Genomic DNA, 15,035 nt, shown 5'->3' with positions numbered 1-15,035 from the left:
GGATTCGAAGGAGGTCATTGCCACTAACTAAATTCGGAAAAGTATGTGTGCCACAATTTATCCCATCATTGTGCCACGGTTCAAAAAAGGTTGTAAGCCACTGCAGTGGTCTAGATGCAAGGCAAACATTGATTCGGTTACGGTAGTATTGATTCTGTGCCTGTCTACCAGGCCCAATACTTACCTGCAGGTATAGTTCGTAGATACTATTATAATTTCTCAACAAATGTGCTACATTTAATAAATTAGGCTGCCAGCCAAATAGAACTAGAGCGCATTGCTAATACTGAATCACAACAAGCTTATGACACACTAGCTTAGCTACTTTAACAAGGACTGACTTAACGTTACCAACAAATTATTCGACATTTAATTTAACGGAAATGTTATCGTTCAGACATGCACAGCCGTACACATGGACTGCATAACGTTGGACAAGCCACCAACGTAGGTTGCTAGTTAACGTTACCAGCTCCGTTAGTTGCCGTTTTGGTTTCTTGGCTTCCCATCATAGGTCAGTGGAAGTTTGAAACGTAGTTTGTGGTGGTTAGTTAACCAAATAGTTGCGTTAGGTAGCGTTAATCTCCCAAGCGGAACCAGTTAGGCCGGTAAAATAGCTAGCTAACGTTAGCGATGGTGCACCACGCGTAGTCTGGTCCCTGCAATGGCTGCATGCAACACAGCGTGCCCAAGTTAGCTTGCTGTTAAATATTTTTACAAGGCGTAGCTAGCTACTTTCACAATATGTTGCTACTCATACCGTAGTGGCACTGGGTAAATGAATGCACCTAGCTGACAACGTTAGCTAGCTTGCAAGCTAGCCATTTTAGTTTCAAGACGTCAAAGTACCACAATAGGCAAAATTCCAAATAGCTAACTAAGGTTAGCTAGCAGACAACGCACAGGAAATGTGCTAGCTAACGTTAGCCATTTAAACAAAGCTGGGCGTTTAAGACTTCTGCTACGTTATTTAATTTAACAGATAAATGAATGTAGCTAGCCAACAGCTACATCTGCATGTTGTAGCAAATTCTGCCCGGTTCCATGTTGTGGGAGTGAAAGAAAACAAATGTTTTTTTTTTATATAGTTACCTCACTCGAGTGCCGTGTGCATCTCCTCTCAGCTCCGTACCCAAAAAAAAAGCAACCTGTTCACTGAGCAGCGACGCACAAACAGCCAATGGGTTTCCAAGGGGGCCGGCTTCCCACGACGATCAAGAGGGCCTTTTCGGTACTGCAGTTTACAGGCCTAGAAAGACAATTCTTATAGACCGCCCGAAAGAGAAGTCACGTTTTTTAATTCCAAATAAGACACTTTAGTCATCAACTTTATGAACAAAACATCAATTGAATTACTCATGTAATTATCTCAGCGGCAGGTTTTATCCCATCATTCACAGACTAAGTTATTAACATTTTAGATTAATGCTGTGAAGTTGAGCTTCTGTCACATGAACACGCTGAAGTGAAATCATTCACGCGTTCTCGTGCGGGGGGATTATTTGCACCTGTTGAACATTGCCAGAAGAACAGAAAGCAAGAAGAAGAGAGGCAGCAAAAACCTGAATGTACTGTCATGTTTAGCTTTCAACTTCACCAAACATGCTAAGCAGTCTAAAATCTACACATAAATTGGTGATCGCATTTTTTGTTAATATGAATGTTGTCATGCATCTGCCTTAAAACTTCTTTGGGGTACCCCCCCTTCTTCTCAATTTCCGCCTAAAGACATACCCTAATCTAACTGCCTGTAGCTCAGGCCCAGAACCAAGGATATGCATATTCTTGGTATCATTTGAAAGGAAACACTCTGAATTTTGTGGACATGTGAATTGAATGTAGGAGAATATAACACAATAGATCTGGTAGAAGAAAATACAAGGAAATAAACATACGTTTTCTGTTTCTTATTGTTGCTGCATCATCTTTCAAATGACCAAGAACAGCCAAACATACAGATAGGATGCTGTGGATGATTTGAATGAAGAACATAAGATGATAACAATAGCTGAGCGAAGTTTTAGACAGATAACTTCAAAAATGAGCGAGCTACATGACATTGAGCATGAAGTCAACCAGGTGTGCCACACAAATGTACCCAAATGTACCCAAGTGGCCGAATTGGTACAGTGATACATTTTGAAGGAAATAACTATATACAAAATACATAAATGCTATTCTAACACACCCCCCAAAAATAAATATATATGAAAAAAATATAGAAAAAAAATATAATAATAAACAAACAAATAACAAGGGTAACTATTTACACATTTTCTATTTACAATATTGTATATTTTATAAATAAATAAATAAATAGATAAATATTGTGAAGACCCTCAGCCCTCAGTCCTGGTGCCATGGCCCATAGCAGTCTCTTTCTGCTGTAAAGCAGAGGCTTACTGAACAGGTGGTGCAGGTGATGGGGCATTTCCTGTGACAAAGGGCACAACGTCGCCTCCCCACTGTGCCCTTTTTGCCCTGAGGCACATTCATGCCTGCAGAGATTAATCTGGGCAGGTGAACACCACTGGTTGACGGAGAAGAAGGTGCTGCAGTGGACTTGCTGTAGCTAGCAAGCTCCTGGATGAGCAGCTCCCTGAAGGCTAGCTGTGAGATGGGGGCTGTCTCTATCAATTTCCTCTATAATTAGGGTTAAATCTGTATACATAGACTTTGTTTTAGCTTTTCCTGATTTATTCGCCATAATTTAAATATATAAACTTGTTGAAAATGCTATTGAATATGTACTGCTATGCGTAACACTCTTGGCTCCATCAAGTAGGATTTGCAATGGCGAATGAACCTCTTTTACGCCAGAGTTTACGACAAAGGCTGGTCTTCAAACGTATAACCATTACATATTGCCGTTTACCTCAGCTCATCGGCTATCTTCCAAGCTAGATTTCAAGATGATCAGTGGTCATTGGGCCAAAATACAGTCAATCAACGATAGACCGGTCCTACCATTGGTGCGCAATGAGGTCATTGATTGGTGTCTTCAAATCGGTTTGTTTCGGTCAATTACGTCCCGGGAAAAGAGCTATCATGTATGGTTGTGTTAGTAACAACAAGAGGATTGCAATGAAACCAACCATGACTGGATAAACATTTGTTTAGTGTGTGTAATTACCACGAACGCTTCGTCCATAGTTGAATGAGACGGAAATCACGACGCAACCGGTTTACAAATGTTTCGTGTTAGGCTATAAAAATTGATTTTATCAAACAAAACGAACATTCACTGTGTAGTTAGGTCACTTGGTATTGCCACCAGAGGACGATCTTCAATGGTAAGCGATTTATTTTATTGTTATTTCTGACTTTCGTGACGCTAATGCTTGGTTGGAAAATGCTAGTAATAATTGTGTGTGTGGGGCGCCGTCCTCAGAAAATCGCATGTTTGCTTTTGCAGTAAACCTTTTTGAAATCTGACACAGCGGCTGGATTAATAAGACATTCATCTTTTAAATGATGTAAGATACATGTATTTACAAGAATGTTTAATACAACGAATGGTGTATTTAAAATGTTAGCTCTCTGCATTTTCACCGGATGTTGGCCTGGTGGGACGTTAGCGTCTCACCTACCCTAGAGAAGTTTTAAGATCGATGATTGATTTGTGTTAGCTAGCTTTAGCATCTTGACAAGGCATCTTGAAAACGCTCATGGTTGTTTTTCTTGTAATGTGTGTTTGTTATTGTAGTTATAAACACAATGTTTGATAAGATAATTATGACATTATCTGAGTGACTATTATTCAAATGCTGTCAATAAGCAACCAAACAGAAGGCATGACTGGTGGTGGCACTAATGTTCGCTAGCGAGCTAGAATCCACATGGATGTAACAGACCTAATGTGACTCCAAGTCAGCATGGTTATAATTAACTTGGTTTAGAAACGATATGCCATTTGCCTACCGTTATTGAATTTCTATAACAAGAGTAGTAGCATTAGCTAGTGTAATGACCTGGCTACATCATAAAGGAACAATTGTCCAGACAGAGGATTGAGTTTACGAATTTACAGTTTGGTCTTAACTTGCATTGCTCCACCCCCCACGCCACTCCACCAACCACCAGGATGCCCGGCATCAGAACATTCCAGGCATTCCCGTGATTGTTAGATAGCAGGTTGATTGGCATGTTGGACCCCTCGACCACTGGGTACTGGTAAGTACAACACAACCAACTAATAACATAACACACAGCTGTCTGTGCGGGTTGCTACACAGCCCCCCCCCCCCCCCCCCCCCCCACCACAAAGTCCCTCGTCCCTGAGAGAACAAACAAAGTCTCTGAAGCAACCCGGAGGTCTACTTTGCCTGCATGGCCGTGATGGTAGCTGAGTGTCCAGATGTGAAACGGGGCTCAGTCTGTGGCTCAGTCTGTGGCCCTCTGGTGCCCAGGAGATGAAGGCAGGGATATGGGGGACAAGGACGCGGGAATGGGGAACCACGCGGTGGAACACAGGGAGGGAGACTGTGTTGTCTGGAGCCTTGTCAGTGGTGCCTGGAGTAGGGTGCCTGGAGAATGTAATTGCCACAGAGGGGAATTGTGGGGGTCCCTGGGGTTTGGGGAGAAGAGGCTCCTCTGTATGGGGCTAACCTGTCCCGGTGCAGTGCCACCTTTCTCCCCTACCTTCTCCAGGATGCTGCAGGGCCCCACCCAGTGGCTGTCCAACTTGGGGCATTTGCCTTTCTTTCTTAGGGGCCTATAGATCCAGACCAGCACCCAAGCCACAAAGTGCCTTCCCCGGGTGTGCACGTCATAGTTACTCTTTTGCCTCACACCTGCATTCACCAGCTGCTCTCTGGCGAAGGTGTGGGCTGTCTCCAGGCGGTCCTGGCGTCTCCGGGCATACTCCGGCCCCGGGGGAATAGGAGGGCTATTCAGGGGCCGACCAAACGCCATCTCTGCAGTGGTGCGGATCTCTGTTCCCAGCACGAGGAGGGCAGGTGTGCAGGAGGTGGAGTCTTGGACAGCGGAGCTGCATGCCATGAGGACCATAGGCAGGTGCTTGTCCCAGTCACGCTGGTGTTTGGAAGAGACGATGGCCAGCTGCTGTCCAAGCGTTTTGTTGAAGCGCTCCACAAGGCCATCACTTTGAGGATGGAGAGGAGTAGTGGGGGTCTTGTGCATACCCAGCCTCTCACACATGGTGGCGAACACACGGGACTCAAAGTTTCTCCCTTGGTCGCTGTGGATGGACTCCGCAGCTCCAAACCTGCTGAACATCCCCGCTGTCAGGGCGTCGACGATGGTCTCTGCCTCCTGCTTAGACAGAGCAAAGGCCTCGGGCCATTTTGTGAAATAGTCCATGGCTGTGAGCACCCAGCGGTTTCCACTGTCTGGTGGGGAACGACCCAACTACATCCACTCCCACCCTCTCCATGGGAGCCCCAACTGGGAACTGTTGGAGCTGAGCATGAGAGCGGCCTAGAGGGTCCTTTCTCGCTGTGCAGTTGTCACAGCGGCGGCAAAATTCCTCCACATCCCTCTTGTGCTGCCCCCAGTAAAAGTCCTGACGGAGGCGGGACTTTTACTTTTTTTTAATTAAAGTCCTGACGGAGGCGGGACTTTTTTTTGTGACCCCAAAGTGTCCAGGCCCCACCCCCCCATGAGTGCTCTGGAGCACAGCCTCCTGCAATGCTTTTGGGACCACCACCTGCCACCTCTCCTCTTCCATAGCTGACTCCATCCATGCCCGCTGTAGTATGCCATCAGCCAGCCGCTGTCTCTCAAACTTTGACCACAACCCTTTGGTCGCGAGTGAGAGCGCTGCCAACCCTTCCCACGGTGGCCTCAGCTGCGCCTCTACCCACTGTAGCACCGGCTGTAGGTCTGTGTCCCGTCCCTGCTGCTGCCCCCATTCCGCCACGTCAACAGTCTGCAGCTCACAGCAGACCGGCCCGCTCGCCCGACACACTCTGGCACAGATCCCCTCCTCTGCACACAGCTCTCTCTCATGGCCCTCTTTCCGCTCACAGTGGTGGCACCCGTCTACAGTACAGGGCTGACGGGACATGGAGTTGGAGTGGCGTGCCCCTGCCCTGTGCACCACTGTGAAGTCGTGCGGCTGAAGCTCCTCCAACCAACGTGCCACCTGCCCGTCTGGCTCTCTGAAAGACATGAGCCACTGGAGAGCAGAGTGGTCAGTCCTTGCAGTAAAGGGCAGGCCACCCAGGTAGTACTTGAAGTGTTTGATGGAAGCCACAAAAGGAAGGAGCTCCCGCCGGGTGAAACAGTAGCGGCGCTCATGTTTGTCAAATGTTTTGCTGAAGTACGCCACCACTCCCTCCCCCTCTGGCCCCAACTGGGCCAGCACCCCACCCATGCCCGCATTGCTCGCGTCTGTGTCCAGGAATTAAGGGCAAGGTGATGGCACGGGGGCCTCGATCACCTTTGAGGGTGTCGAAGGCCTTCTCGCACTCCGCTGTCCAAGTGAAGGCCTTGTCCTTCGGCAGCAGGTGGTTCAGGGGAGTAGCAACGCTTGAGAAGCACCATACAAACCTCCTGTAGTACGAGGCCAGGCCCAGGAAGCTCTTCATCTGATGCTGGTCGGTGGGGGTGGGCCAGTCTTGGATAGCCCCCACCTTGTCCTCCATGGTGCTGGTACCCTCCTTCCCCACTCGGTGGTCCAATAAGGACACCTCTCTCCTCATGAAGTGGCACTTCTCGGGGTGGAGCTTCAGGCCTGCGGCAGCCAGCCTCTCCAGCACACGCCGTAGCGCCCCCAGGGCTGACTGGAAGGAGCTGCCATGGCCTCACAACCACAGACCACGTGTAACCACGCCAGCCCAGGACCTCCACATCCGGCTTCTTCACCTGGGGGATCGTATGAAGGGAGTTGGGGTGCTAAGGAGTGTTTCTGTCTATAATAATGCCCTTTTGTGGGGGGAAAACACACATGCCCTCCCAGGCCCACCCATGGCTGCACCCCTGCCCAGTCATGTGAAATCCATAGATTAGGGCCTGATGAAATTATTTCAACTTAATGATTTTATTATTTGAACCGTAAATAAGTAAGATTTTTAAAATTGTTTCATGTTGCCTTTCATATTTTTGTTCAGTATAGCTCAAATGTAAAGTAAAAATAGGGCAGAGTGTAGTTACATTGATCACTGTGTCTATATTGCTTGACGGCAAAGTTATTTTAGAAGAATCAGGTAACGTGGTCTTAGGGGGAGTAAATATCCTGATAAACTAGACCACTGCCAGTTCTACCCAAACGTGGGGTCAGGGTCCCTTAAAATGGAAATGGGGTCAGACCCCTGGTAAAATCTGTGATGTTATCAAACAAATTAGATATATGAAATGTTTATTAGAATGGACTTTGACGTCTTTATTTTGTGTAGGAACATCCCTGGGGGACCTACAATGGAGTGAATATGAATATACAGCGCATTCGGAAAGTATTCAGACCCCTTGACTTTTTACAAATGTTGTTACGTTACAGCCTTATTCTGAAATTGATTAAATTTGATCTACATACTACCCCATAATGACAAAGTGAAAGCAGGTTTTTAGAAATTTTTCAAATGTATTAAAAAACAACAGATACCTTATTTAAATAAGTATTCAGAACTTTTGCTGTGAGACTTGAAATTGAGCTCCTGTTTCCATTGATCATCCTTAAGATGTTTCTGCAACTGGATTGTCCACCTGTGGTAAATTAAATTGATTGGACATGATTTGGGAAGGCACACACCTGTCTATATAAGGTCCCACAGTTGACAGTGAATGTCAGAGCAAAAACCAAGCCATGAGGTTGAAGGAATTGCCCATAGATCTTTGAGACAGGATTCTGTAGGGAAACAGATCTGGGGAAGGCTACCAAAAAATGTCTGCAGCATTGAAAGTCCACAAGAACATAGTTGCCTCCTTCATTCTTAAATGGAATAAGTTTGGAACCACCGAGACTCTTCCCCGCCCGGCCAAACTGAGCAATCGGGGGAGAAGGGCCTTGGTCAGGGAGGTGACCAAGAACACGATTGTAACTCTGACAAAGCTCCAGAGTTCCTCTGTGGAGATGGGAGAACCTTCCAGAAGGACGACCATCCTGCAGCACTTCACCAATCAGGCCTTTATGGTGGTGGCCAGATGGAAGCCACTCCTCAGTAAAATGCACATGACAGCTTGCTTGGAGTTTGCCAAAAGGCACCTAAAGATGAACGGAGCAAAGTACAGAGCGATCCTTGATGAAAATCTGCTCCAGAGCACTTAGGACCTCCGACTGGGGTGAAGGTTCACCTTCCAACAGGACAACGACCCTAAGCACACAGCCAAGACAATGCAGGAGTGGTTTCTGGACAAGTCTGTGGAATGTCCTTGAGTGGCCCAGCCAGAGCCCGGACTTGAACCAGATCGAACATCTCTGGAGAGACCTGAAAATAGCTGTGCAGCGACGCTCCCCGTCCAACTTGACAGAGCTTGAGAGGATATGCAGAGAAGAATGGGATATACAGGTGTGCCAAGCTTGTAGTGTCATACCGAAGAAGGCACTAGGCTGTAATCGCTGCCAAAGGTGTTTCAACAAAGTACTGAATAAAGGGTCTTAATACTTATGTAAATGTGATATATACACTACTGTTCAAAAGTTTGGGGTCAGTTAGGTGGTTGATTATCTTTGGAGAAATGCTCAATAACAGGGATGTAAACTAATTTGTGTACAAAATTTGAGAGCAAGCTTTTTGTGCGTATGGAACATTTCTGGGATCTTTTATTTGAGCTCATGAAACATGGGATGAACACTTTACATATTTTATAATTTTTTTATTTTATTTATTTATATATATGTATGTATTTACCGCGCAACAAATAAATGCTGATGTGGCTATCATAAAGAACTACAAATGCCATGATAATCTGGACGAGACTGCCGAATCGAGGCAAAGGTAAGAATCTTTGGATTAACTATCTGTTAGCTAAATGTAGTAATTAATAAATTGGCTACATTTCTTTAAATGGACAATTCTGTGAACTGCCTCGTGCAAGTTGTATATTAACACAATACCTGTTGGTGTCAGGTGTCAGCTAGCGATAATGGGCAGGAGCTTGCAGGGATTTGTAGTTTTGCATGAGGTCTACATTGATGCTATTTAAAATAGAGCCAAATATATTGATAAAAGGTATTAATGTCACCTAGTCCAAGAGAGATTTACATGGTTATCCAACCCCCCCCCCCCCTTGGTAAGCCTACACAAAACTCCTTATTTGAAGTGTTTCTAAAATCCCCTATGAGGAAAAATGTATGGTGGAAAAACAATTGGAACCATTTCCCTGTTTGACAGCTAGGTTATTATGACTCCTCCACTGTGGGGCTCTATGGGAGGTGTAATGGTTTATTCTATTGGTGGTGTAGGTGGTTTTCATAGGTCTCAAATTATCTTGTAAAATGGTTTTAATGTTTAAATTTATAAAGACACACTACTGAACTTTTACTGGAATCCATTTCACTGTGTTTAATTTGTTCCTTGGGATGTTGTTCCTAGGGAATATTTAGTATTAAATTAGTTTAGTATTTGTAATTTACTGTTTACAATTGGCTAAGACCTAGCGTGCTATTAAATACATAATCTTTTTACACAGGTTCCCATTTAATGACATCCCAGGCTGCAGCAGTTGGTAGCAAATGTCAGGTGGATGAATTGGAAACCAACCCAACACTCTCGTCTCTGCCCATCACTTTGAAGAGGAATGTTTTGGGCATGATAACAAGAAAAAAGTCTACCTCACCCCGATTGCTGTGCCCACCATTTTTTTTCCCTTCGCTGAATGGTCACAATTCCCCAGGGAAAGACAAGGAATACAGTAGGTACAAAGGTAAGTAGCTACATTGATCATGCAAAATCATCTGTTGCACAGGATCGCACTTACTGTGTAAGTAGCGTAGATGAGGCTGAGGTACTTTTGTTATAGTCAGGTGCCCTGACTCAGAAGCAGTGGAGGAAGGAAGCCCTGCAGAGGGAAGATTTACATTGTTGTGAGTGTCAGTTGTGTTCACATGCCACTCACCTGAGGTCCTCCTGTGTGTTTCAGTCTCGAAGCAACGCTGCCGCCGCTGCTGTTTTCTTGCCTCTATCAGAGAGCTACATGGCTTATTACAGTGGTGCTGCAGGCCACTGACGTCACTAGGCGATGTTCCCACACCTCAGTGGATCAAATGACGACAAACCATTGCTCTCCATCTCATTTGGCTGTGATTATTATTTTATTTTTTTCATGCTTCTTTATTGGCGGGAGTGTCATTTACCGTTTGTTTTCACATGCCACTTAACTGAGTTCCGCCTGTGTGTTCCAGCTAAAATTGTTAATCGCATGCCAGTTCCAGGCCAGCTGCTGCTGTTTCCTTGCCTCTACTAGAGAGCTACCTGGCTGACTACAGTGGAGCTGTAGGCCGCTGATGTCACCAGGCGATGTTCCCACACCTCAGCTGAGCAAAGGATCCAATACCGACAAACCATGCTGCAGATCTTCAATGGCACAGTAGTACAGCTTCTTGGTTAAATACGAAGATTCTCTTTTATATTTTACTTTCTACATTTGGATTGACAATGGTGCTTGTGTGCATCTAAGATGTTTTATGAGCTTTGATGAGAGGCATCATCATTTGGCTTTAGAAGTACAACACAGAAACTTTTGATCATGCTAGCCATAAATCTTACATACTGTTTTCTGAAAGTTATTTTAAAACTGTGTTGGTCCCTTTCCTACAGGAAATAATCAAACTCGAAACTGAATTGGACTACCGGTTTCTGTAAAACACCCACACTGTGATGTATGTGACCTTTGTGGAAAGCCTAGATATGGAATAGCTTGGATGTCATCAGACTTTTGGGCAAGTCATGATGAGGTTAAATGATGTCCTCTGTCTTTCTCACTCCTATCCTCTCTGTCACCCCTCTCATCTCTCTCTCTCTTCTGTGCTCTCCCCTGTCTCCTCAAATCAAATCACATTTTATTGACCACATACACATGGTTAGCAGATGTTAATGCGAGTGTAGCGAAATACTTGTGCTTCTCGTTCCGACCGTGCAGTAATATCTAACAAGTAATCGAACAATTTCACAACAACTACCTTAAACACACAAGTGTAAAGGAATGAATAAGAATATGTACATATAAATATATGGATGAGCTATGGCTGAACGACATAGTCAAGATGCAGTAGATGGTAGAGGACAGTATATCCATATGAGATGAGTAATGTAGAGTATGTGAACATTATATAATGTGGCATTGTTTAAAGTGGCTAGTGATACATTTATTACATTCAATTTTTTATTATTAAAGTGGCTAGTGATTTGAGTCAGTATGTTGGCAGCAGCCACTCAATGTTAGTGATGGTTGTTTAACAGTCTGATGGCTTTGCGATAGAAGTTGTTTTTCAGTCTCTCGGTCCCTGCTTTAATGCACCTGTTCTGATCTCGCCTTCTGGATGATAGTGGGGTGAACAGGCAGTGGCTCGGGTGGTTGTTGTCCTTGACAATCTTTTTGGCCTTCCTGTGACATTGGGTGGTGTAGTTGTCCTGGTGGGCAGGTAGTTTGCCCCCCGTGATGCGTTGTGCAGACCTTACTACCCTCTGGAAAGCCTTACAGTTGTGGGCGGAGCAGTTGCCGTACCAGGCGGTGATACAGCCCGACAGGATGCTCTCGATTGTGCATCTGTAAAAGTTTGTGAGTGTTTTTGGTGACAAGCCAAATTTCCTCAGCCTCCTGAGGTTGAAGAGGTGCTGTTGCGCCTTCTTCACCACGCTGTCTATGTGGGTGGACCATTTCAGTTTGTCCGTGATGTGTACACAGAGGAACTTAAAACTTTCCACCTTTTCCACTACTGTCCCGTCGATGTGTATAAGGGGGTGCTCCCTCTGCTGTTTCCTGAAGTCCACGATCATCTCCTTTGTTTTGTTGACATTGAGTGTGAGGTTATTTTCCTTACACCACACTCCGAGGGCCCTCACCTCCTCCCTGTAGGCCGTCTCGTCATTGTTGGTAATCAAGCCTACCACTGTAGTGTCGTCTGCAAACTTGATGATTGAGTTGGAGGCGTGCATGGCCACGCAGTCATGGGTGAACAGGGAGTACAGGAGAGGGCTGAGAACGCACCCTTGTGGGGCCCCAGCGTTGAGGATCAGCGGGGTGGAGATGTTGTTTCCTACCTTCACCACCTGGGGGCGGCCGTCAGAAAGTCAATGACCCAGTTGCACAGGGCGGGGTCGAGACCCAGGGTCTCGAACTTAATGACGAGTTTGGAGGGTACTATGGTGTTAAATGCTGAGCTGTAATCGATGAACAGCATTCTTACATAGGTGTTCCTCTTATCCAGATGGGTTAGGGCAGTGTGCAGTGTGATTGCGATTGTGTCGTCTGTGGACCTATTGTGGTGGTAAGCAAATTGGAGTGGGTCTAGGGTGTCAGGTAGGGTGGAGGTGATATGATCTCAAAGCACTTCATGTTGACGGAAGTGAGTGCTACGGGCCGATAGTTGTTTAGCTCAATGGTGGCCCTCTTGAAGCATGTGAGAACAGCAAGACTGGGATAAGGATTGATTGAATATGTCCGTAAACACACCAGCCAGCTGGTCTGTGCATGCTCTGAGGATGCGGCTAGGGATGCCCTCTGGGCCGGCAGCCTTGTGAGGGTTAACACGTTTAAATGTTTTACTCACATTGGCTGCGGTGAAGGAGGGCCCGCAGGTTTTGGTAGCGGGCCGTCTCAGTGGCACTGTATTGTCCTCAAAGCGAGCAAAGAAGTAAAGAAGTTGTTTAGTTTGTCTGGGAGCAAGACATCAACGTCTGCGCCGGGGCTGGATTTCTTTTTGTAAAGATTCACTGTAGACTCTGCCACATACGTCTCGTGTCTGAGCCGTTGAATTGCGACTGTACTTTGTCTCTATACTGACGCTTAGCTTGTTTGATTGCCTTGCGGAGGGAATAGCTACACTGTTTGTATTCGGTCATGTTTCCGGTCGCTTTGCCGTGATTAAAAGCAGTGGTTCGCGCTTTCAGTTTTGCTCGAATGATGCCATCAATCCACGGTTTCTGGTTGGGAAAGTTTTAATAGTCACCGTGGGTACAACATCACAGATGCACTTGCTAATAAACTCGCTCACCAAATCAGCATATACATCAATGTTGTTGTCTGAGGCGATCCGGAACATATCCCAGTCCACGCAATCAACGCAATTCTGAAGCGTGGAATCAGATTGGTTGGACCAGCGTTGAACAGACCTGAGCAAGGGCATTTCCTGTTTTAGTTTCTGTCTATAGGCTGGGTGCAACAAAATGGAGTCGTGGTCAGATTTGCCGAAAGGAGGGCGAGGGAGAGCTTTGTATGCGTCGCGGAAGTTAGTGTAGCATTGATCCAGAATTTTGCCAGCCCGGGTCGCGCATTCGATATGCTGATAAAATTTAGGGAGCCTTGTGTTCAGATTAGCCTTGTTCAAATCCCCAACTACAATAAATGCAGCCTCAGGATATGTTGTTTCCAGTTTACATAGAATCCAATGAAGCTCTTTCAGGGCCGTCGATGTGTCTGCTTGGGGGTGATATACATGGCTGTGATTATAATTGAAGAGAATTCTCTTGGTAGATAATGCGGTCGGCATTTGATCGTAGGGAATTCTAGGTCAGGTGAACAAAAGGACTTGAGTTCCTGTATTATGTTATGATCACACCACGACTCGTTAATCATAAGCTATTCACCCCCTTCTTCTTCTTACCAGAGAGATGTTTGTTTCTGTCGGTGCGATGCCTGAGGAAACCGGGTGGCTGTACCTACTCTGATAACATATCCCGAGTGAGCCATGTTTCCGTGAAACAGAGAATGTTACAATCTCTGACATCTCTCTGGAAGGCAACTCTTGCTCGAATTTCGTCTACCTTGTAGTCAAGAGACTGGACATTGGCGAGTAGTAGACTCGTGAGCGATGTGCCCGTCTACGGAGCCTGACCAGGAGACCGCTCCGTCTGCCCCTTCTACGGCGCCGTTGTTTTGGGTCGCCTACTGGGATCCGATCCATTGTCCTGGGTGGTGGTCCAAACAGAGGATCCGCTTCAGGAAAGTTGTATTCCTGGTCGTAATGTTGGTAAGTTGACGTTGATCTTATATCCAATAGTTCCTCCCGGCTGTATGTAATAAGACTCTACAGCACGTGGACATTGCGGCCCTCCTGATCAAGTTAAAAGTGTTCAGTATTCTCTGATGATTCTCAACATGATTTTTGCTCATAATGGTAGACATGGTGGATATACAGTTGAAGTCGGAAATTTACATACTTCGGTTGGAGTCATTAAAACTTGTTTTTCAACCACTCCACGAATTTCTTGTTAACAAACTATAGTTTTGGCATGTCAGTTAGGACATCTACTTTGTGCATGACACACGTAATTTTTCCAACAATTGTTTACAGACAGATTATTTCACTTATAATTCACTGTATCACAATTCCAGTTGGTCAGAAGTTTACATACACTACGTTGACTGTGCCTTTAAACAGCTTGGAAAATGCCAGAAAATTATGTCATGGCTTTAGAAGCCTCTTGGCTAATTGACATCATTTGAGTCCATTGGAGGTGTACCTGTGGATGTATTTCAAGGCCTTCCTTCACACGCAGATTGCAGACCTCCACAAGTCTGGTTCATCCTTGGGAGCAATTTCCAAACGCCTGAAGGTACCACATTCATTTGTACAAACAATAGTACGTAATTATAAACACAATGGGACCACACAGCCGGCATAGCGCTCAGGAAGGAGACGCATTCTGTCTCCTAGAGATGAACGTACTTTGGTGCGAAAAGTGCAAATCAATCCCAGAACAACAGCAAAGGACCTTGTGAAGATGCTGGAGGAAACGGGTACAAAGTATCTATATCCACAGTAAAACAAGTCCTATTTTGACATAACCCGAAAGGCTGCTCAACAAGGAAGAAGCCACTGCTCCAAAACCGCCATAAAAATGCCAGACTACGGTTTGCAACTACACATGGGGACAAAGATCGTACTTTTTGGAGAAATGTCCTCTGGTCTGATA

At 45.5% G+C, this 15,035-nt stretch overlaps 1 protein-coding gene across 1 annotated transcript in view; it reads right to left on the bottom strand.

The window, feature by feature from the left end:
• slc39a10 (solute carrier family 39 member 10) overlaps positions 1-1,162 on the bottom strand; it is a 62,388-nt gene extending 61,226 nt beyond the window's left edge. Inside the window, exon 1 of the mRNA XM_039015117.1 lies at positions 1,093-1,162. The gene's annotated coding sequence lies outside the window, so the exon portion shown is untranslated. The remainder of the gene's footprint in view (positions 1-1,092) is intronic.
• Positions 1,163-15,035: the final 13,873 nt, after the last annotated feature.

This window comes from Salvelinus namaycush, chromosome 19, assembly GCF_016432855.1.
Source record: "Salvelinus namaycush isolate Seneca chromosome 19, SaNama_1.0, whole genome shotgun sequence".
Taxonomy (NCBI): Eukaryota; Metazoa; Chordata; class Actinopteri; order Salmoniformes; family Salmonidae; genus Salvelinus; species Salvelinus namaycush.
Note: the sequence above shows the minus strand (reverse complement) of the source record. Positions and strands in the feature narration are given on the sequence as shown.